This window comes from Ranitomeya imitator, chromosome 3 (genome assembly GCF_032444005.1).
Source record: "Ranitomeya imitator isolate aRanImi1 chromosome 3, aRanImi1.pri, whole genome shotgun sequence".
In the NCBI taxonomy this organism is placed as follows: domain Eukaryota; kingdom Metazoa; phylum Chordata; class Amphibia; order Anura; family Dendrobatidae; genus Ranitomeya; species Ranitomeya imitator.
The window spans coordinates 59,742,491-59,764,844 of record NC_091284.1 but is presented as its reverse complement, the minus strand read 5'-3'; the positions used below and the strand labels follow the sequence as shown (position 1 = coordinate 59,764,844).

The 22,354-nt window shown below is 44.1% G+C and overlaps 1 long non-coding RNA gene across 2 annotated transcripts in view; it reads left to right on the top strand.

Annotated features, from left to right (window-relative positions):
* Window positions 1–22,354, top strand: part of LOC138672685 (uncharacterized) — a 758,018-nt gene that overhangs the window by 247,475 nt on the left and 488,189 nt on the right. For both annotated transcript variants that reach the window (XR_011319764.1, XR_011319765.1), the window contains one exon: window positions 9,593–9,634. This is a non-coding gene — a long non-coding RNA (uncharacterized lncRNA). The remainder of the gene's footprint in view (window positions 1–9,592; window positions 9,635–22,354) is intronic.

The window sequence follows — 22,354 nt, the reverse complement described above, 5'->3', positions numbered from 1 at the left end:
ATCCTCTATATTCTACACCACACAGGAGAGCTGACAGATCCTCTATATACTACACCACACAGGAGAGCTGACAGATCCTCTATATACTATACCACACAGGAGAGCTGACAGATCCTCTATATACTACACCACACAGGAGAGCTGACAGATCCTCTATATACTACACCGCACAGGAGAGCTGACAGATCCTCTATATACTACACCACACAGGAGAGCTGACAGATCCTCTATATACTACACCACACAGGAGAGCTGACAGATCCTCTATATACCACCCCACACAGGAGAGCTGACAGATCCTCTATATACTACACCACACAGGAGAGCTGACAGATCCTCTATATACTACACCACACTGGAGAGCTGACAGATCCTCTATATACTACACCACACACGAGAGATGACAGATCCTCTATATACTACACCATACAGGAGAGCTGACAGATCCTCTATATAATACACCACACAGGAGAGCTGACAGATCCTCTATATACTACACCACACAGGAGAGCTGACAGATCCTCTATATACCACCCCACACAGGAGAGCTGACAGATCCTCTATATACTACACCACACAGGAGAGCTGACAGATCCTCTATATACTACACCACACAGGAGAGCTGACAGATCCTCTATATACCACACCACACAGGAGAGCTGACAGATCCTCTATATACTACACTACACAGGAGAGCTGACAGATCCTCTATATACTACACCACACAGGACAGCTGACAGATCCTCTATATACTACACCACACAGGAGAGCTGACAGCTCCTCTATATACTACACCACACAGGAGAGCTGACAGATCCTCTATATACTACACCACACAGGAGAGCTGACAGATCCTCTATATACCACCCCACACAGGAGAGCTGACAGATCCTCTATATACTACACCACACAGGAGAGCTGACAGATCCTCTATATACCACCCCACACAGGAGAGCTGACAGATCCTCTATATACTACACCACACAGGAGAGCTGACAGATCCTCTATATACTACACCACACAGGAGAGCTGACAGATCCTCTATATACTACACCACACAGGACAGCTGACAGATCATCTATATACTGCACCACACAGGAGAGCTGACAGATCCTCTATATTCTACACCACACGGGAGAGCTGACAGATCCTCTATATTCTACACCACACAGGAGAGCTGACAGATCCTCTATATTCTACACCACACGGGAGAGCTGACAGATCCTCTATATACTACACCACACAGGAGAGCTGACAGATCCTATATATTCTACACCACACAGGAGAGCTGACAGATCCTCTATATACAACACCACACAGGAGAGCTGACAGATCCTCTATATTCTACACCACACGGGAGAGCTGACAGATCCTCTATATTCTACACCACACGGGAGAGCTGACAGATCCTCTATATTCTACACCACACGGGAGAGCTGACAGATCCTCTATATAATACACCACACAGGAGAGCTGACAGATCCTCTATATTCTACACCACACGGGAGAGCTGACAGATCCTCTATATTCTACACCACACAGGAGAGCTGACAGATCCTCTATATTCTACACCACACAGGAGAGCTGACAGATCCTCTATATACTACACCACACAGGAGAGCTGACAGATCCTCTATATACCACCCCACACAGGAGAGCTGACAGATCCTCTATATACTACACCACACAGGAGAGCTGACAGATCCTCTATATTCTACACCACACGGGAGAGCTGACAGATCCTCTATATTCTACACCACACAGGAGAGCTGACAGATCCTCTATATACTACACCACACAGGAGAGCTGACAGATCCTCTATATACTACACCACACAGGAGAGCTGACAGATCCTCTATATACCACCCCACACAGGAGAGCTGACAGATCCTCTATATACTACACCACACAGGAGAGCTGACAGATCCTCTATATACTACACCACACTGGAGAGCTGACAGATCCTCTATATACTACACCACACACGAGAGATGACAGATCCTCTATATACTACACCATACAGGAGAGCTGACAGATCCTCTATATAATACACCACACAGGAGAGCTGACAGATCCTCTATATACTACACCACACAGGAGAGCTGACAGATCCTCTATATACCACCCCACACAGGAGAGCTGACAGATCCTCTATATACTACACCACACAGGAGAGCTGACAGATCCTCTATATACTACACCACACAGGAGAGCTGACAGATCCTCTATATACCACACCACACAGGAGAGCTGACAGATCCTCTATATACTACACTACACAGGAGAGCTGACAGATCCTCTATATACTACACCACACAGGACAGCTGACAGATCCTCTATATACTACACCACACAGGAGAGCTGACAGCTCCTCTATATACTACACCACACAGGAGAGCTGACAGATCCTCTATATACTACACCACACAGGAGAGCTGACAGATCCTCTATATACCACCCCACACAGGAGAGCTGACAGATCCTCTATATACTACACCACACAGGAGAGCTGACAGATCCTCTATATACCACCCCACACAGGAGAGCTGACAGATCCTCTATATACTACACCACACAGGAGAGCTGACAGATCCTCTATATACTACACCACACAGGAGAGCTGACAGATCCTCTATATACTACACCACACAGGAGAGCTGACAGATCCTCTATATACTACACCACACAGGACAGCTGACAGATCATCTATATACTGCACCACACAGGAGAGCTGACAGATCCTCTATATTCTACACCACACGGGAGAGCTGACAGATCCTCTATATTCTACACCACACAGGAGAGCTGACAGATCCTCTATATTCTACACCACACAGGAGAGCTGACAGATCCTCTATATACAACACCACACAGGAGAGCTGACAGATCCTCTATATTCTACACCACACGGGAGAGCTGACAGATCCTCTATATTCTACACCACACGGGAGAGCTGACAGATCCTCTATATTCTACACCACACGGGAGAGCTGACAGATCCTCTATATAATACACCACACAGGAGAGCTGACAGATCCTCTATATTCTACACCACACGGGAGAGCTGACAGATCCTCTATATTCTACACCACACAGGAGAGCTGACAGATCCTCTATATTCTACACCACACAGGAGAGCTGACAGATCCTCTATATACTACACCACACAGGAGAGCTGACAGATCCTCTATATATTACACCACACAGGAGAGCTGACAGATCCTCTATATTCTACACCACTCAGGAGAGCTGACAGATCCTCTATATACTACACCACACAGGAGAGCTGACAGATCCTCTATATTCTACACCACATAGGAGAGCTGACAGATCCTCTATATACTACACCACTCAGGAGAGCTGACAGATCCTCTATATTCTACACCACACAGGAGAGCTGACAGATCATCTATATACTACAACACACAGGAGAGCTGACAGATACTCTGTATACTACACCACACAGGAGAGCTGACAGATCCTCTATATACTACACCACACAGGAGAGCTGACAGATCCTCTATATACTACACCACACAGGAGAGCTGACAGATCCTCTATATACTACACCACATAGAGGAGCTGACAGATCCTCTATATAGTACACCACACGGGAGAGCTGACAGATGTAGTATATAGAGATGTATATATATATATACCACACATGAGAACAGTAATGTAAGTCCAGTGTGTGTAGTAAAATACTTGCCGGTGTCCATATTCCACTGCAATGAAGACACAAGAAACGACACAGCGGCAGAAGACGGCGACTGCTGCGTATTTTATTACACACAGGGAAGCTTTCTGTTGGGGGCGGGACATAGTTTTTTTTGTGGAATTGTGGCGACCCGAAAAAAGGACATTTGGAATTCTTGAGTTGTTTCTGTTTATGGTGTTTACTGATCGAGTTAATTGTTTTTATATTTTGATAGATCGGACGTTTCTGAACCCAGCAATACCAAATATGTGTTGTTTTTTTATTTTTTAAATATATTTATTTTCAATTGACTAAAAAGGGGTGATTTGAACTTTTAGGAATTTTTTAAATTTTGTTTTTACCTTTCACTGGTACAGATAGCCCCCTTAAGGTACTGTCACACTAGACGATATCGCTAGCGATCCGTGACGTTGCAGCGTCCTCGCTAGCGATATCGTCCAGTGTGACAGGCAGCAGCGATCAGGCCCCTGCTGGGAGATCGCTGGTCGGGGAAGAAAGTCCAGAACTTTATTTCGTCGCTGGACTCCCCGTAGACATCGCTGAATCGGCGTGTGTGACACCGATTCAGCGATGTCTTCACTGGTAACCAGGGTAAACATCGGGTAACTAAGCGCAGGGCCGCGCTTAGTAACCCGATGTTTACCCTGGTTACCAGCGTAAAAAAACAAACAGTACATACTTACATTCAGCTGTCTGTCCCTTGCCGTCTGGTTCCTGCACTGACTGCTGGCCGTAAACTGAAAGCAGAGCACAGCCACAGCGGTGAGTCACCGCTGTGTGACTCACCGCTGTGCTGTGCTTTCACTTTCACTTTACGGCCAGCAGTCAGTGCAGGAACCAGACGGCAAGGGACAGACAGCTGAATGTAAGTATGTACTGTTTGTTTTTTTACGCTGGTAACCAGGGTAAACATCGGGTTACAAAGCGCGGCCCTGCGCTTAGTTACCCGATGTTTACCCTGGTTACCGGGGACCTCGGGATCGTTGGTCGCTGGAGAGCTGTCTGTGTGACAGCTCTCCAGCGACCAAACAGCGACGCTGCAGCGATCCGGATCGTTGTCGGTATCGCTGCAGCGTCGCTAAGTGTGACGGTACCTTTAGAGGACATGAGGATGCGATCATCCGATCGCATGTGCCATTAAATACAGTGATGCCACAGCATCACTGCAGATAGCAGAAATCACAGTCTCCTTTAAAGCCTGGTCACAGGAAGAAGACCCCTGGCTGTCATTACAACCCATCGGTGACCCACGATCACATCATGGGCGCCAATGGGTGAGAGAATGATGCGCACGCATGTTGGCATGTGTTTTATGCTGCTGTCAGAGAATGACACTGGCATTTAACACGCGCCATACATGTAAGGCTGATGTCGTAAAGGTGTTACCGGGGACCCCCGTCACCACTGTGTCACCCAATATCCTGTGGGCCCCCTCCCCCACTGTGCTACCTCTATTTTCCTGTGGGCCCCCTCCCCCACTGTGTCACCTCTATTTTCCTGTGTCCCCTCCCCCACTGTCACCTCTATTTTCCTGTGGGCCCCCTACCCCACTGTGTCACCTCTATTTTCCTGTGGGCCCCCTCCCCCACTGTGTCACCTCTATTTTCCTGTGGGCCCCGTCCCCCACTGTGTCACCTCTATTTTCCTGTGGGCCCCCTCCCCCACTGTGTCACCTCTATTTTCCTGTGGGCCCCCTCCCCCACTGTCACCTCTATTTTCCTGTGGGCCCCCTCCCCCACTGTGTCACCTCTATTTTCCTGTGGGCCCCCTCCCCCACTGTGTCACCTATATTTTCCTGTGTGTCCCCTCCCCCACTGTCACCTCTATTTTCCTGTGGGCCCCCTACCCCACTGTGTCACCTCTATTTTCCTGTGGGCCCCCTCCCCCACTGTGTCACCTCTATTTTCCTGTGGGCCCCGTCCCCCACTGTGTCACCTCTATTTTCCTGTGGGCCCCCTCCCCCACTGTGTCACCTCTATTTTCCTGTGGGCCCCCTCCCCCACTGTGTCACCTCTATTTTCCTGTGGGCCCCCTTCCCCACTGTGTCACCTCTATTTTCCTGTGGGCCCCCTCCCCCACTGTGTCACCTCTATTTTCCTGTGGGCCCCCTCCCCCACTGTGTCACCTCTATTTTCCTGTGTGTCCCCTCCCCCACTGTCACCTCTCTTTTCCTGTGGGCCCCCTCCCCCACTGTGTCACCTCTATTTTCCTGTGGGCCCCCTCCCCCACTGTGTCACCTCTATTTTCCTGTGGGCCCCCTTCCCCACTGTGTCACCTCTATTTTCCTGTGGGCCCCCTCCCCCACTGTGTCACCTCTATTTTCCTGTGGGCCCCCTCCCCCACTGTGTCACCTCTATTTTCCTGTGTGTCCCCTCCCCCACTGTCACCTCTCTTTTCCTGTGGGCCCCCTCCCCCACTGTCACCTCTATTTTCCTGTGGGCCCCCTCCCCCACTGTGCTACCTCTATTTTCCTGTGGGCCCCCTCCCCCACTGTCACCTCTATTTTCCTGTGGGCCCCCTCCCCCACTGTCACCTCTATTTTCCTGTGGGCCCTCTCCCCCACTATGTCACCTCTGATTTCCTATAGGCCTAGTCAGAGAGGGAAAGGGGAGCCACAGTAAAATAGAGGTGGATGACACAATAGGGGAGGGGGTCCACAAGAAAATTAGAATATCACTGTGGGCCCTCTCCCCTAACTGCCTCTGTGCAGGCATCATAGAGTTATTTACTTACAGTCACAGTCACTGCAGCCATCAGACTCCTTCTGCTCCAGTGCTGCTTGGGTACTAGTAGGACTGCTGACCAATCACAGCACAGCTCCTTGCCTGAGCTGTGCTGTGAGCTCACACAAAGAAAACTAACGCTGATTGGCTGAATTGCAGCCAATCAGCGTTTACATTGCTGCCCAGGGCTTTGTGGATTGTGGAAGAGGAGCAGAGATCATACCCAGCACAGGAGACAGGTGACTGCAGGTCGGCTGTGTGTGCTGTCTCCTCTCAGCCTCACAGTCAGCTGTTCCTGTGACTGTGCTGCTGGCTGAAGGGAGGGTCGGCACACACAGCTCTCCTGGCAGAGGAATGGCAGCGGCAGCAGGTGATGTGAAGGAGCTGCGCAAGCACTTCCCATCACCTGTGCAGTCTGCCAGCTGTGCCGTCTATACAATAAAGTGCGCACTGCTGTGCGCAAGCTATGAGCATGCAGGGCAGGCACAAATGAAGGAGGCAGGAGATGGGGGGCGGGGCCCACCGGAGGATCCTCCGGTGTCCCAGTACCCCAGTCCGACCCTGCCTGCACCAACCCAGTGACAGTGTGCACATCTTTTTCCTGGATTTGAATATACTGACCGACATGGGACACGTAGATTGCACACAGGGGGACTTCCTTTCACTAAACATGTGACTTATGGAAGTAATTGCTTGCACCAATTTTTTTTTACCTGCTTCATAGTAAAAGGGTGAATGCAGATGCACATGCCAATTTTTTGTTATTTAATCCCAATATTTTTTTCACTTTGTCACCAACGTATTTAGTGCTGCTGTATCTCACACAAATCAGATTATAAAAAATATTTAAACACAGGTTGCATTATAACAAAATAGGTAAAAGACCAAGGGGAGTGAATACTTTCACAACCCACTATATATGGAAAGTGACAGGTCCTCTTTAATATGCTTCAAATTGTGGCGACATTTTGAGAAACCTTTTGGCTGTAAGATAAGACAACCATTAGGTACGGTAAAGTTAGAAAAAGTTTTTGAAAATGTGCGAAATTAATTTCATAATGAGCCATTGTGATAAATTGCATTTTCTCTTTTTGTAAAATCGACAGGATTAGTAAAATCTGCTCCAAAGTGCGAGAAATAAATAATTGGAAACCTGAAACCAAGATTATTACAAAAGGGCTGCAGTTTTCAGTGACATAGAGGAGCATATAGAAAAAACTTTCACAAGAATTATTCCAATAAATTGTATAGGGCATATTTTTTATTAAATGTATGGAGAATTAACCATCAGTAGATGTCAATTCTTTCAATTATTTCTTGCAGAATTTTATTTTCACTTTTTTCTCCCTCTTTTTGAGCATTGTAGCATTACTGACTTCATTATGTCAACAACTTGCGTGTTTTTATCTGTCATTCAAGTAATTTTTTAATTTTAAAGTTAAGGGAAAGAAAAACAAGAAGGCTGATCTTTGTTCGTAATCAAAGTTAATTGAATTTATTCACTCATCTTCAGAAATCGATGACAGATTTGCCTGCTGCTAGCATTCATCAAAAGAATCAATTTGACCTATTTGAGCTTCGCTTTTGGAGAATCAAAGTAATTGGAAAATATACTCTTCAATCTCGCAGATCAAGTGGATTCGCAGATAGATTGGGTCAGGCTCATTTCGCATACTATAAGCTTAAATGCATGCGTGTTCATAGACTTTAACGGGAAGAGAAATGCAACGGCTAGGGTTGTCAATCAAGCCAAAGGAGGGGTGATTAGGAGATCTAAGGCAGCATTTATCCGGTTGAAGAAACGTCCTTCTGGACTAGTCCTGCCTCAACTGCATATTTGACTCTGCAGGATTAAACTTCATTCTTCGACCATTGCAACATACATAAGTTACACAAAACGCATCATCAGAATTTAGGAATCCCCAGGTATAACATCATACATGCAGTTGGGTATAGTCTAAGAACCTGATAGATTCCCTTCATACAGTAAATTACAATGTTAAATTATATACAATTAAAACTTCAACAAATTGAGGGATATTTCTAGTAACCCTCAAAAAAAAACTAGCCAATCATTATGATAGATCATCGATATGTGATAAATGGAGGCCCAAAACCCAAGACCTACAGAATTAGCATTACGTGAGGATGGAACGGGGTTGTCCAGTCCCACCATATTGATGATCTATCTGTAAAATACCTGTGGGATAAGTCATCAATATGAATTTAGTGGTGGTCCAACATCCGGCACCACCGTCGATAAACTGATAAATGCTCTGTTGGAGGCTAGATCTAAACATATGGAATGGAACTGCAGAGCGCCGCTTCATTTGATGTTTACTATTCGCTGTCAGGTACTGCAGATAATATGAGTAGCAAATAACAGGTGATCAATGGGGTGCCGGGTGTCAGACCCCACCAATCTCATATTGATGACTTCTCCCTTTGATAGGTGATCAATGTGCTGTGACTGGACAACCCCTATAGCCATATGTAAATGGCCATCTATGCCGATAGCTGTGTCTGCTACGTATCAGCTCCGTCCACTTTAAAGGAGTTACCCACTACTGGACAACCGCTTCTAAATTGCGGGGGGTACACAGCTCAGAGATTGCAAGAACAGCGCCAATATGGGAGAAAAGTATGCAGCATTTTTAATTTATGATTGGCATTAGAGGATAGGTGTTTTCCAGTAGAGGCCATTGCTATTAGGGGTTTGGACTGCTCTCTTTATACTTTTGTATGGTGGCTGCACCAGGAATAGGCTGACAATGTTTATAATATCATTTATCTTTGCTTCGAATTGTTTCCCAATTGACCACCTTAGGCTAAAAATGTTCCTTTCTATACATTTTGATAATTTGTAAATACATATAGAAATGTGTCTTCATTAAAAAGTATTTCTGCCTAATCAAATATTGGGTTGTCCTTTTCTGTCACCACTCACCAGTTATTAAGTACTGTAATAATCTCATGTGCATATTTTGCAACCTGGGAAAATGGGAAATCTGGGTGCCAGAGAAGAGGTAATCTTGGGTAAAGAATATTTTTTTCAGAATTTCTGTTTTAGATATTTTATGCCATTTTTTTTTTACATTTTATTTACCATGCATTTCTTTACTCATGTATTATCATTGTGTGCCTTCTCTAGGGTGAAATGCTGAATAAACCCCCAGAGGTAGCAGAGATTTCGGTAAGTCTCTACTTGTTCTGTGTTGAGTTCTTAGTAATAAATTCAGTAAAAGGAAATTATTGTCCCCCCTGTAAGTACTTAAATTTGTCAGAAAGTAATAATGAGAGTTTAAAGTCAGTGAACCACTAAATGTGATTACGTTATATATTCTATCCAACAAAACGTTATCAAACATTCAGAGCCATCAAAAATGACATGCCACAATTTCTTTAGTGGGTGAATAACAGGGACCCCATAGGGAAAATCTAATGAGGCATCTATTCCTTCATTTGAGGACAGGTGAACCAAAAGTTTGTTGGTCCCTATTTAACTATCGGTCCTTACTTACCTTTTTGCTTGGCTCAAGATTTCCCAAGATGGATGACATGAGTTGACCAGCTTTGAAATGAGAAAATTGCGTTACCTGTTGGACATTGTTTTTTGCTACATCTGTCAGTATGATAATGCAATTAATTTGGGTCATCAGAAACTCGAGTCTTTAAAGGGTTATTTCCGAATTCATCAGTTATTAAATATCCATAAAATAGGGAATAGCTTGCTGATCGTTGGAAGTCTTACTGCTAGAACCCCAATAATCCCGATATCAGGACTCTGTAACTCCATGATAGACGAGCACTGCAGCACCATCCTCAAATCCTAATGGGGCACCTATTCTGCTGCATGCTCACACCCTTTATTGGGGATAAGAGAACCAAAAGCCTTGTTGGTCCATACATACAGGCGTGTCTTTATTTACCTTTCCACTTGGTTCAAGATTTCTGAATATAAGGTGACCATCTTTTAAATAAAAAAAAATAGTTTTACCCTATTGGGCATTGTTTTGCATTATATGTGTCTGCATGAGAATGTATTGAACTTGTGTGGTGAGAGATTGGAATTCTTGAAGGGTTATTTCCAAAACCACAAGTTGAACCCTATTCATGGAATATGGGTGAACCTACTCCCATTGACTCTAACCACATTCGGCTGTCTTCGACGAATATTGCAAAAACAATATTTGCTGCCGATCGTATTCAGACCTAAAGCCGAACAAATTTGGTCAACTCTAGAACCTACTAATCACTGAGAGTCTGACTGCTGGGCCTCTGACAATCTTGAGGTTGTGGCTCTAGAATTCTGAGTACATGTCTCTGCAGCCCCGTCTTGAGTGGAGAGGAGTTGCATATGATCTGCCTCCGCTCTATTCATTGTCGATGGAACTGCAAAAAATACCCATGTATAGCATCTTGCTTTCTCCAGCAGTCAAAAAACAATAACTTTTCATGAGGGTCCAGAGCGTCGATTGTTGAAGGCCCTAGCGGTTGGATCCTCAACTGTCAGCAAGTTATCCCCATGTGATGGGGTGGATACATTTTGTAACATAAAGTATATTTCATGACTTATGGGACTTACGGTACCTGTGGAAAGGGGGAACCTCAAGGTTCATGAGCAATCAGCATTTGCCTCTACAATTATTTTAAGGATCACCTCTATCACTATATAGACGGGCTAATATTTGTGCTAGGTCCTTTTGATGAGATTCTCTGGAAGTCATTTTCAATTCACTTTTTTCATTCCATCCTAAATATGGAGCGCTCCCACGTCAGGGCAATGGGGTACTCGGATCCGGGCCCCCTTCTGTAGTCGGTGGGGATGTCACGGTGGCTGGACCCGGTCCGTGGCCCTTTGAGGGGCGTCCAATAAAAGAGACAACAGTTTATGATATAGGATAGTATTTGTGATGCCACCTGTGGTATTCGGTCAGGGTGACCGAAGCTGCTTGGGGGTCTACTGGGGCGATGTTATGGCAGCTAGATGGTGTACCTTCCCACAGGTGAAGTATGTCCCCAGGGCTTCCCAGAGTGTAGTTGGTAGATGTTGGATGTTGTAAGGCGCAGGAAATAATGAGGACACAAGGTTGCAGACTCATTACCTTTACTGAAGGCTTCAGCATCCACAGTCCAGGGTAGGGACCACAGGGTAGGCAGAGTCCGTCCGGTCTGAAGGCAATATCCAGAGTCCCCTTATCCAGGAGGAATTCAATAGCCTTCCCCTAGCGCACACTAACGCAGTAGGTCCCTACTTGCATAAGCTACCATAAGGTCCTCACTTGTATAGAAAAGGAGGACATAGAGTTAGCACAAAATACAAACTTTATTAGAATCAAAAAGATATACAAGAATAAAAATGGATATCATAGGTCAAAAATTGTAATATGTGAACCATACCCAGGTGAAGTTACTTGACCAGTGATTCACACTCTAAACCAGGAAGATAGGCTTGAAATTCTATCTGGGTAATTATATAAAGTGTGGGTATAATATAAAATACCTTCCCAGGGAACTATGTTCCCAAATTTCCAAACACCCACTACTCATATAACTAAACCCACATGGGACACATATAGCCGGTAAATCAATTACATATCAAAATCAATAATTACCCATGTCCAGTTAAGGTGTGAGTCCCGGTTACCCCAACGCGCGTTTCGCGTGCTAATTGTAGCCTCGCTTCCTCCTTGATATGTAATTGATTTACCGGCTATATGTGTCCCATGTGGGTTTAGTTATATGAGTAGTAGGTGTTTGGAAATTTGGGAACATAGTTCCCTGGGAAGGTATTTTATATTATACCCACACTTTATATAATTACCCAGATAGAATTTTAAGCCTATCTTCCTGGTTTAGAGTGTGAATCACTGGTCAAGTAACTTCACCTGGGTATGGTTCACATATTACAATTTTTGACCTATGATATCCATTTTTATTCTTGTATATCTTTTTGATTCTAATAAAGTTTGTATTTTGTGCTAACTCTATGTCCTCCTTTTCTATACAATTGCTTATTGAGTATTGCCTTAATTATGGATATTTGCACCGTACTGGTATCTCTTTAATTATCATAAGGTCCTCACTGTTGTTACTCCTCTCTGTCCCCCAGATTGTGCGGATAGGACAAAAGCCGTATGACTGATGGCCTGAGGCTTTTTATAGGGACCCTAGAGACGCCCCAGCCCCCACCAGTTGCCACCATTTAGGTATAAAGGTCAGACAGCCAACTTGGAATTAACTGCCCTACCAGTCTCTGAAGTAACGGCATAGAGCTCTTTACTCCCTCGGTATTCTGGCCACCGGATCTGCGCTTCAGCTGGAGGCAGCCTGCTTCTAGCTGGTCTCCCACTGATGTTTCACTCCTGTTGCTATGACTTCTTTTCTCACTCACTACAGCACAATTCCTTTCGAGTCCTTTTTTAGGATGCTGCTGCATGGGTTGCAGGTGCAGCTCTGTGTCTTTCTTCCTCTTCAGACTGTAGTTTGGATCTGACTGGAGATCACCCCAGCCAGCTCGACAGGGAGACCTTTCCTCGTCGGTCCCCAGCCAGGAACTATCCTCTCCTCTCCTCCTTCCGATCTAACTAACTTCCTAACCAACCCACCAGTTTTACCCTGTGTGAGGAGTGGCCTAATATATAGAACCCTTAGCACCCCCTGGTGGACTGGAGTGTGAAGTGTGTGTGTAGCTGTGATACCTGGACAGAAGATCTCCTTCATTGCCTTCAGACGTAACATCACTCCCCCTGGTGGAAGAATAACATTACTGCAACAAACCAGGACTCTGGGGTGCTGCAAATATAACTTGTGCAATTGCTCAGTCTTCTTTCCATCTACTGTTACTATGAATAACTCTACAAATGTAAATCTTGCCTGTAGATATTTTTCTGGCAGAGATGAAGTAGGAACTGGATTTAATTACTGATCATATTTATGTAACCATACTAGCTCAATATTGTAGCTGAATCAGCAGAAGTTAATGAGACATGGAATATCCTCGAAGAGGAAATCTTTGGAAAATCTTTTTTTTGCTCCAGGTTTATGATAAAGAGTGGAAACTTAACAGAAGGCAAGTAGGAGGCAGCATGGTACTGTACCGTGCTGGGACAGTGGTTATTGGAGATGCTGCGGAGACTAGGCACTCACATTTCTAGTGGAAATGTCCTCACTTTAAGGTTTCTGTCTCTCATCTATATTATTTTGGAATGATAATTAAAGGGAACCTGTCACCCCAAAAATCGAAGGTGAGCTATGCCCACCGGCATCAGGGGCTTATCTACAGCATTCTGTAATGCTGTAGATAAGCCCCCGATGTATCCTGAAAGATGAGAAAAAGAGGTTAGATTATACTCACCCTGGGGCGGTCCCGGTCCGGTTCTGGTCCTAAGAGGGTCGCGGTCCGGTCCGAGGCCAGACCTTTCACTGCGCCTGCGCACTGCAGTACTTTGCTCTTTTGCTCTGCCCTCATCATAAGAAGATGGGAGGCCCCGGACCGAACCGCAACGCCCATTGGACAAGAACCGGACCAGAACTGCCCCTGGGTGAGTATAATCTAACCTCTTTTTCTCATCTTTCAGGATACATTGGGGGCTTATCTACAGCATTGCAGAATGCTGTAGATAAGCCCCTGATACTGGTGGGCTTAGCTCACCTTCGATTTTGGGGGTGACAGGTTAAGAATGGAAAGTCACCTCCCCACTAACAGCAATGGTGGAAGCCACTAACCACTAATTGAGGTCCATTCTGCACCTACATAACTAGTAAAATGTATCATTCACCACCCTGTGTATTAACGGCTTTATAGGTTGGTCATCTCTTGTAGGAACAGATATAAATTAAGCAAAGTTCACACCATGTTCAGTGTGCATGTCGGCAGAAGAACTGGAGGGTAATAAAGCTGCAATGGGCCCAATTATTGCCACCATTTGTCTTGGAGAGTTTCAGCTCAGTTTGTGCTCCAAAAACTCTTTAAAAAATTCACACGGCTTTACTCCAGAGCCACCGGAGTTTTCTTCCACAAAGCTGCGACAGGAAATAGCTGGTGGTCATTTTGGTGGGATCTTTTTCCGTTATCTAATATATAATTGCCTAGAATACTACTTCCTGCAATTTGTGCCAACTTCCTGTCCGGAGCTAATGTCCGGAGCTAATGTCCGGAGCTAATGTCCGGAGATAATGTCCGGAGCTAATGTCCGGAGATAAGTGACGTCAACAGTGTCCAGTGTCTGATTGGTTGCCGCCTGCTGCGAGCGACCAATCAGAAACGTGCCGTATTGTGACACACTCCGCCCGCCATTTTGGTGTGATTTTTGAATTTTTACCTCACAGCAAGTTTCTACTGCGTGGAGGCGGGCCCAGTGACGTTGCTCTTCAAGCTCCTGCCGAATTTCGTCAAAAAAATGATAATACCATTTACCAAAACTATATATATTTAGTTGTGAAGTGGTTCAACACGCAAAGTTGTCGTCTGATGTCTTTCATCCCTCCCCTCATAAGCATGTTCATGGATCCTGTGTAACTGTACCTTAAATAACAAGAATTGTCAAGAGCTGGTGAGTGCAGCCATTTTTTGTTCTTTCTTACTATTATTTATTAATTGTATTATTCTTACATTTGAATAAATAAAGTATATATGGATTCTAGACTCCCGATTCTTTAGAATCGGGCTGCCATCTAGTCTTCAATAATAGAGAGTGGGCGACTTTCAAATGACAGTGCTTGAAGACTGAACATGTTAATTCATTTAACCAGTCCAGCGTTTATGAACACTGAAGCAGTTAAAATAAGTGACATAAGCCAGAGCATTTTCACAGCAATGTCATTTTGGTATTACCATGCATTATGTTATGGTAATTTTTTAGATGCTTTTTCAGGCAGATTCCGGCTGAAAAAAACATTGTGTGCACCTAGCGTAGGTGAAAGTCGCTATATAAAGTTTTTCCTGATGCAAAATGCTCCAAACTAAGCACAGTCCAGTCAAAAGACTGCAAAAAAACACTTCAAGAAAAAAACTCTGAAAAACAAAAATCTCCTAAAATAACGCCCCAGAGAGGGAACATTTGCTGAAGTGGTTTCCTGGAGTAAATGTGTCATTTTTGACCACCTCCCAAAAATGGGCCAGCTGTTGATGCTCTGTTGGCTGTTAACATTCATCAGCCTTCCAGCTTGTAGAATGGGGAGTGGAGGGAGAGCTTAGGATTCCTGCTCCACCACAGGATCCAGCTGATTGAAGTGATGCACCCCCGGAAATATTGGGGACACTGCTCCAGATATTCTGCACCACTGCAGCCATTTCTTTTGGAATTTTTCCCCGTCAAACCTAACCACCGTCACAGTACGTTACTTGTTACTCTTCTTGAAAATGTACATTTAGAGAAGCACTCCTCCTCCCACCAAAATTTTTATCCTCTTAATATATTGAAATCATCATGTTATATCGCACTGCATAGTTACAATTGCACATTTTGCCTTTCTACCCGGATAATTCTTCTCTTTTCCATTAGGTCTATGAATCACGCGATTAAAAACTGACTAGTTGAATCCTTCTTAGCTCTGTGTAGCCACAGGAGGTTAATTTCCCTGAATGAGTCAATATAAAAGGAATTGCCTGTTTGTTTGGTAATCCCTGCATGCATTGCAGCTTTTGAACTGCCACGAGACATGCAGCCATGGCGACTCAAACATATTATTAGAGGACTCATTTAGCACCTGAGCATGCTCAAATAACACCTTATTCAAACACGTTTGCTATCGCTAATTCCTACATTTCCAGAAGGAAGAACTGAGGAATCGTACAATGAAGACGTAAGAAAACAAGTTCTAGCATTTTCAATTTTAATATTGAAGGCAGGCTGGTCAAGAGAACTTCAAGTTCTCTACATGATTACACTTTATGGAATGTCAAAAATGACAGAGAAGAATAGAAGCAGAGTGTCTGGTATAAAGTAGGGGTCATTACAGTACCGGCGCTAAGCTAAGCAGCGGTGATTACGTTATTACCGTACAGAAATCAGCCATAAAAAGTTTAGTTCCAGCAAATCAATCCCTAAGTATACCATTTATCAGAGGTACCACTAACGCAACGTAAGCACGGGTTAAGTAAACTTCTGTTATTGTGGAAATGGCTGGAATGATATATTTCTGAGATAAATATCTTCTCTTATAAGATCTATACGATGAACATCAGAGGGAATTACTTAACCGGGATGAGAGGCCACAGGCACGGGAAAACAGGTGCATCGGAAACATTATTCTTTATTAGGCTTTTTGGGGCAGATGTAAGACCTCATAAAACATCGGGTGACATCAGCAAAATTGCAAACTCAACATTTTGGTTTGCAAAAGCTGCTCCATGATGAGAATAATTGTGGAAACCAACCAAATAGGAAGCAAAAAAAATATATATATATATCTTTTCTAATTTTATTTTACTAAAGTTTAAATTACGAAAGGATCCTGCAAAGGGCAAGTTTTCTAAGCCTTCATTGACCGTTATACAGGTGCGTATGTACATGACGTTAGCAACATGCAGTACATATTCTAAGACCTGGTTTCCATTTATTCTGCCATACAGCTTTTGATTTTTTTCATAGTAGAATGGTGGGAAATTGATGTGGAAACTGTTACCGTAGTTTATTAAGGGATCGTTTCCATTCATCAGGCACAATAATTGGGCCCTTTGATGAGTAGTACCATAAAATGCTATGTGTTATGTGTTTTTTGATCGGGCTCGCCAGTTTTGCAGTAACAATTAGTAAACAAAAAAAAGCCACTGATCCCAATGGTATGGACAAATAGAATTTCAGCCTTAAAAGGCACTTTATATGGATCTACATGGAATCCAGGTAAAGAGCTGTGAGAAAAAGTAGAAAACTAATGACTAAAGGGGCATTCTGCAACCCCCAGTATAGCAATTTGGTGTACAGGTAACCAAGCAGTCTAAAGATTGAAGAGGCTTCAGTGCTCACCTGAGTCTTGAGGCTTCTTCTAACACCTTGGTGACGAGGTGCCGACAGCCAGACACCCACCACATAGTTACCAACATAATTCCTGCTGTTAGCTTAGGGAAGTTTTAGTCGTGCCCCCAATCACACCGATTTGTATGTAAACCTCGCCCATTTTTGTCCAGACTTGAGGTTCATTCACACATCCGACTTTTCCATCAAGAAAAATGGACGGATTACTCTGATCAGAGTGTGGTCCGAGTGTCATCCACTTTTCTAGTACAGGGAGAAATAAAGAGTAACTTTTCTCCACCTTCTGCATTCTAACTATCTGCTAAAATAAAATTCACAGACCCATTGACTTGCATTGCTGATCTTGATCCGGTTTGTGAAAAATAACAGACATGTGAATGACCCCACATGCTATCACAGGTATGAGTGCTATCTGTGAAAAACATGGATCACACTCTTCTGTGAAAATCAGACATCTGAAAGAGCCCATACTGCAAATATGGGACTGTTACTGATATATTTGGACACTTCCGATAAATTCTAGACAGGTGGCATACATGTCACCAATTTGAGAGTAATAGCCTATTCTAAGGATATATCATCCCTATTTTAATAATAAAAAATCCCCCTTAATGGTGAAACTTCAACTATTCTTTAACAATTTAGATGCAACAGTTGCTATTGATCTGTGCAATTAAACAGCCAAGATCAGAGCTATCTCTGATCTCTTCCATGATAGCAGTATTATACACCTGACATCCACTGAGGATGATACATTGATGGTATTCTGCATGGCATCAACAGTGTAAATATATGGGGCGTGGAATCAAAGATGGTTAAAGTACCTCCTCCCTCCCCACTCATCTCAGCTGAAGACTTTGCCTCATTTTTTCAAGCAGAAGATTGATAACATCAGAGCCAGTTTTGGTCGACAACCCTCAGAGCCCTTCCTCCCAACTGCCCAGTCCTCAACCTCCAAAATCAATTTCTCCACCATTACAGAAGATCGACTCTACACTCTACTCTCAAGATCGCATCTCACCACCTGTGCACTTGACCTGATCCCATCCCACTTCATCCCAAACCTCGCCACAGTCTACATCCCAACCCTAACCCATCTCTTCAACCTATCACTAACAACTGGTGTTTTCCCCTTAAGCTTTAAACATGCCTCAATCACACCTATCCTCAAAAAGCCCTCTCTTGACCCATCCTCTTTATCTAGCTATCGCCCTATATCACTTCTCCCCTATGCCTCAAAACTACTGGACAACACGTCCATCTTGAACTGTCTTCCCATCTCTCTTCTTGCTCCCTCTTCGACCGCTTACAATCTGGCTTCCAGTCACACCACTCCACTGAAACTGCCCTAACTAAGGTCACCAATGACCTATTAACTGCCAAGAGCAAGTGACACTACTCTGTCCTCCTCCTCTTGGACCTGTCCTCTGCCTTTGACACAGTGGACCATTCCCTATTACTACAGGCCCTCTCATCCCTTGGCATCACAGACTTGGCTCTATCCTAGATCTCGTCATACCTAACAGACTGGACATTCAGTGTCTCCCACTCACACACCACCTCCTCACCTCGCCCCCCTCTGTCGGAGTCCCGCAAGGTTCAGTCCTAGGGCCCCTGCTCTTCTTTATTTTCACCTTTGGCCTGGGACAGCTCATAGAATCTCACGGCTTTCAGTATCACCTCTATGCTGATGAGTTGACACACAGATCTACATCTTTGGACCAGATATCACCACCCTACTAACCAGAATCTCTCAATATCTGTCCGCTATTTCATCCTTCTCCGCTAGATTTCTAAAACTTAACATGGACAAAGCAGAATTCATCATCTTTCCCCATCTCACGCGACCCCCCCAACAAAACTATCCATTACAGTAAACGGCTGCCCATTCTCCCCAGTCCCACAAGCTCGCTGCATCTGGGTAATCCTTGACATTGATCTCTCCTTGAAACCACATATCCAAGCCCTTTCCACTTACTGCCACCTTCAACTCAAAAATATTACATGGATATATGGACATTCCTAAACCAAGAATCTGCAAAAAGCTTAGTCCATGCCCTCAACATTTCCTGCCTTGACTACTGCATCCTCCTGCTCTGTGGCCTCCCTTCAAACACTCTCGCACCCCTCCAATTTATTCTAAAATATGCTGCCCGACTAATCCACCTGTCCCCCCGCTATTCCCCAACCTCTCCCCTCTGCCAATCCCTTCACTGGCTCCCCATTACCCAGAGACTCCAGTACAAAATCCTAACCATGACATACAAAGCCATCTACAACCTGTCTCCTCCATACATCTGTGACCTCATCTCCCGGTACTTACCTGCACGCAACCTCTGATCCTCACAAGATCTCCTTCTCTACTTCCCTCTTATCTCCTCTTCCCACAATCGCATAAAAGATTTTTCTCGCACATCACCCCTACTCTGGAACTCTCTACCACAACATATCAGACTCTCACCTACCATCGAAACCTTCAAAAATATCCTGAAGACCCACCTTTTCTGACAAGCCTACAACCTGCAGTAGCCACTAGGGTTGAGCGAAACGGGTCGTTCATTTTCAAAAGTCGCCGACTTTTGGCAAAGTCGGGTTTCATGAAACCCGATCCGACCCCTGTGCGGGGTCGGCCATGCGGTACGCGACTTTCGCGCCAAAGTCGCGTTTCAATGACGCGAAAAGCGCCATTTCTCAGCCAATGAAGGTAAACGCAGAGTGTGGGCAGCGTGATGACATAGGTCCTGGTCCCCACCATCTTAGAGAAGGGCATTGCAGTGATTGGCTTGCTGTCTGCGGCGTCACAGGGGCTATAAAGGGGCGTTCCCGCCAACCGCCATGTTACTGCTGCTGATCTGAGCTTAGGGAGAGGTTGCTGCCGCTTCGTCAGAAGCAGGGATAGCGTTAGGCAGGGTCCATTAACCACCAAACCGCTTGTGCTGTAGCGATTTCCACTGCCCAACACCACCTTCGGTGTGCAGGGACAGTGGAAGCTACATTTTTTTTTTTTCCTCAGCGCTGTAGCTCATTGGGCTGCCCTAGAAGGCTCCCTGATAGCTGCATTGCTGTGTGTACGCCGCTGTGCAAACCAACTGCTTTTTTCAAAGCACAAATCCTCTTGTTCCTTCCTTTCTGCACAGCTATCTTTTTTGTTTGTCCACACTTTTTATTTAATTTGTGCATCAGTCCACTCCTTATTGCTGCCTGCCATACCTGGCTGAGATTACTGCAGGGAGATAGTAATTGTTGGACACTCCCTGTTTTTTTTTTTTTTTTTTTTTGTGGGAGATTAAGATTGACATTTCTGCTAGAGTGCCATCCCTGTGTGTGCCATCTCTCACTCAGTGGGCCATAGAAAGCCTATTGATTTTTTTGCTTGATTTGGGTTCTAAAATCTACCTGAAAAAATCACTACATCAATCAGTGGGAGAAAAATATTGGCCTCAGGGCTTGTGTGCCACTCCTGACTCCTGTGTGCATCATCACTCACTCAGAGGGCCATAGAAAGCCTATTTTTTTTTTTTTGCTTTATTTGGGTTCTAAATTCTACCTGAAAAAATCAATAAATCAATCAGTGGGAGATTAATATTGGCCTTTGGGCTTGTGTGCCAGTCCTAAGCGTGCCATCTCTCTCTCTCAGATAGTGGGCCATAGAAAGCCTATTTATTTATTTTTTTATTGGGTTTATAAATTTTCCCTGGAACAAAAAAAAAAAAGTGGGAGATTAATATTGGCCTCTGGGCTTGTGTGCCAGTCCTGAGCGTGCCATCTCTCTCACAAATAGTGGGCCATAGAAAGCCTATTTATTTATTTTTTTTTTGGTTTTATAAATTCTCCCTGAAAAAAAAAAGGGAGATTAATATTGGCCTTTGGGCTTGTGTGCCAGTCCTAAGCATGCCATCTCTCTCTCTCAGATAGTGGGCCATAGAAAGCCTATTTATTATTTTTTTTATTGGGTTTATAAATTTTCCCTGGAACAAAAAAAAAAAAGTGGGAGATTAATATTGGCCTCTGGGCTTGTGTGCCAGTCCTGAGCGTGCCATCTCTCTCACAAATAGTGGGCCATAGAAAGCCTATTTATTTTTTTGGTTGATTTGGGTTCTAAATTCTACCTGAAAAAATCAATAAATCAATCAGTGGGAGATAAATATTGGCCTCTGGGCTTGTGTGCCACTCCTGACTCCTGTGTGCGTCATCTCTCACTCAGTGGGCCATAGAAAGCCTATTTTTTGTTTTATTTGTTTTATAAATTCTCCCTGAAAAAATCATTTTATTTTATTTGGTTTCTAAATTCTTCCTGAAAAAATCATTTTTTTTTATTATTTTTTTTTTTTAAAGTCTCCCTGGGAAAAAAAAAAAAAGATCAAATCAGTGGGAGATTAATATTGCCCTTTCTGCTTGTGTGCCAGTCTTGACTCCTGGGTGTGCCATCTCTCTCTCTCTCTCCAATTGTGGGCCATAGAAAGCCTATTATTTTTTTAGCTTGATTTGGGTTCCAAAATCTACCTGAAAAAATCACTACATCAATCATTGGGAGAACAATATTGGCCTCTGGGCTTGTGTGCCACTCCTGACTCCTGTGTGCGTCATCTCTCACTCCGTGGGCCATAGAAAGCCTATTTTTTCTTTTATTTGTTTCTAAATTCTCCCTGAAAAATCATTTTATTTTATTTGGTTTCTAAATTCTTCCTGAAAAAATCTTTTTTTTTTATAATTTTTTTTTTCTAAAGTCTCCCTGGAAAAAAAAAAAATCAAATCATTGGGAGATTAATATTGCCCTTTCTGCTTGTGTGCCAGTCTTGACTCCTGGGTGTGCCATCTCTCTCTCTCTCTCCAATTGTGGGCCATAGAAAGCCTATTATTTTTTTAGCTTGATTTGGGTTCCAAAATCTACCTGAAAAAATCACTACATCAATCATTGGGAGAACAATATTGGC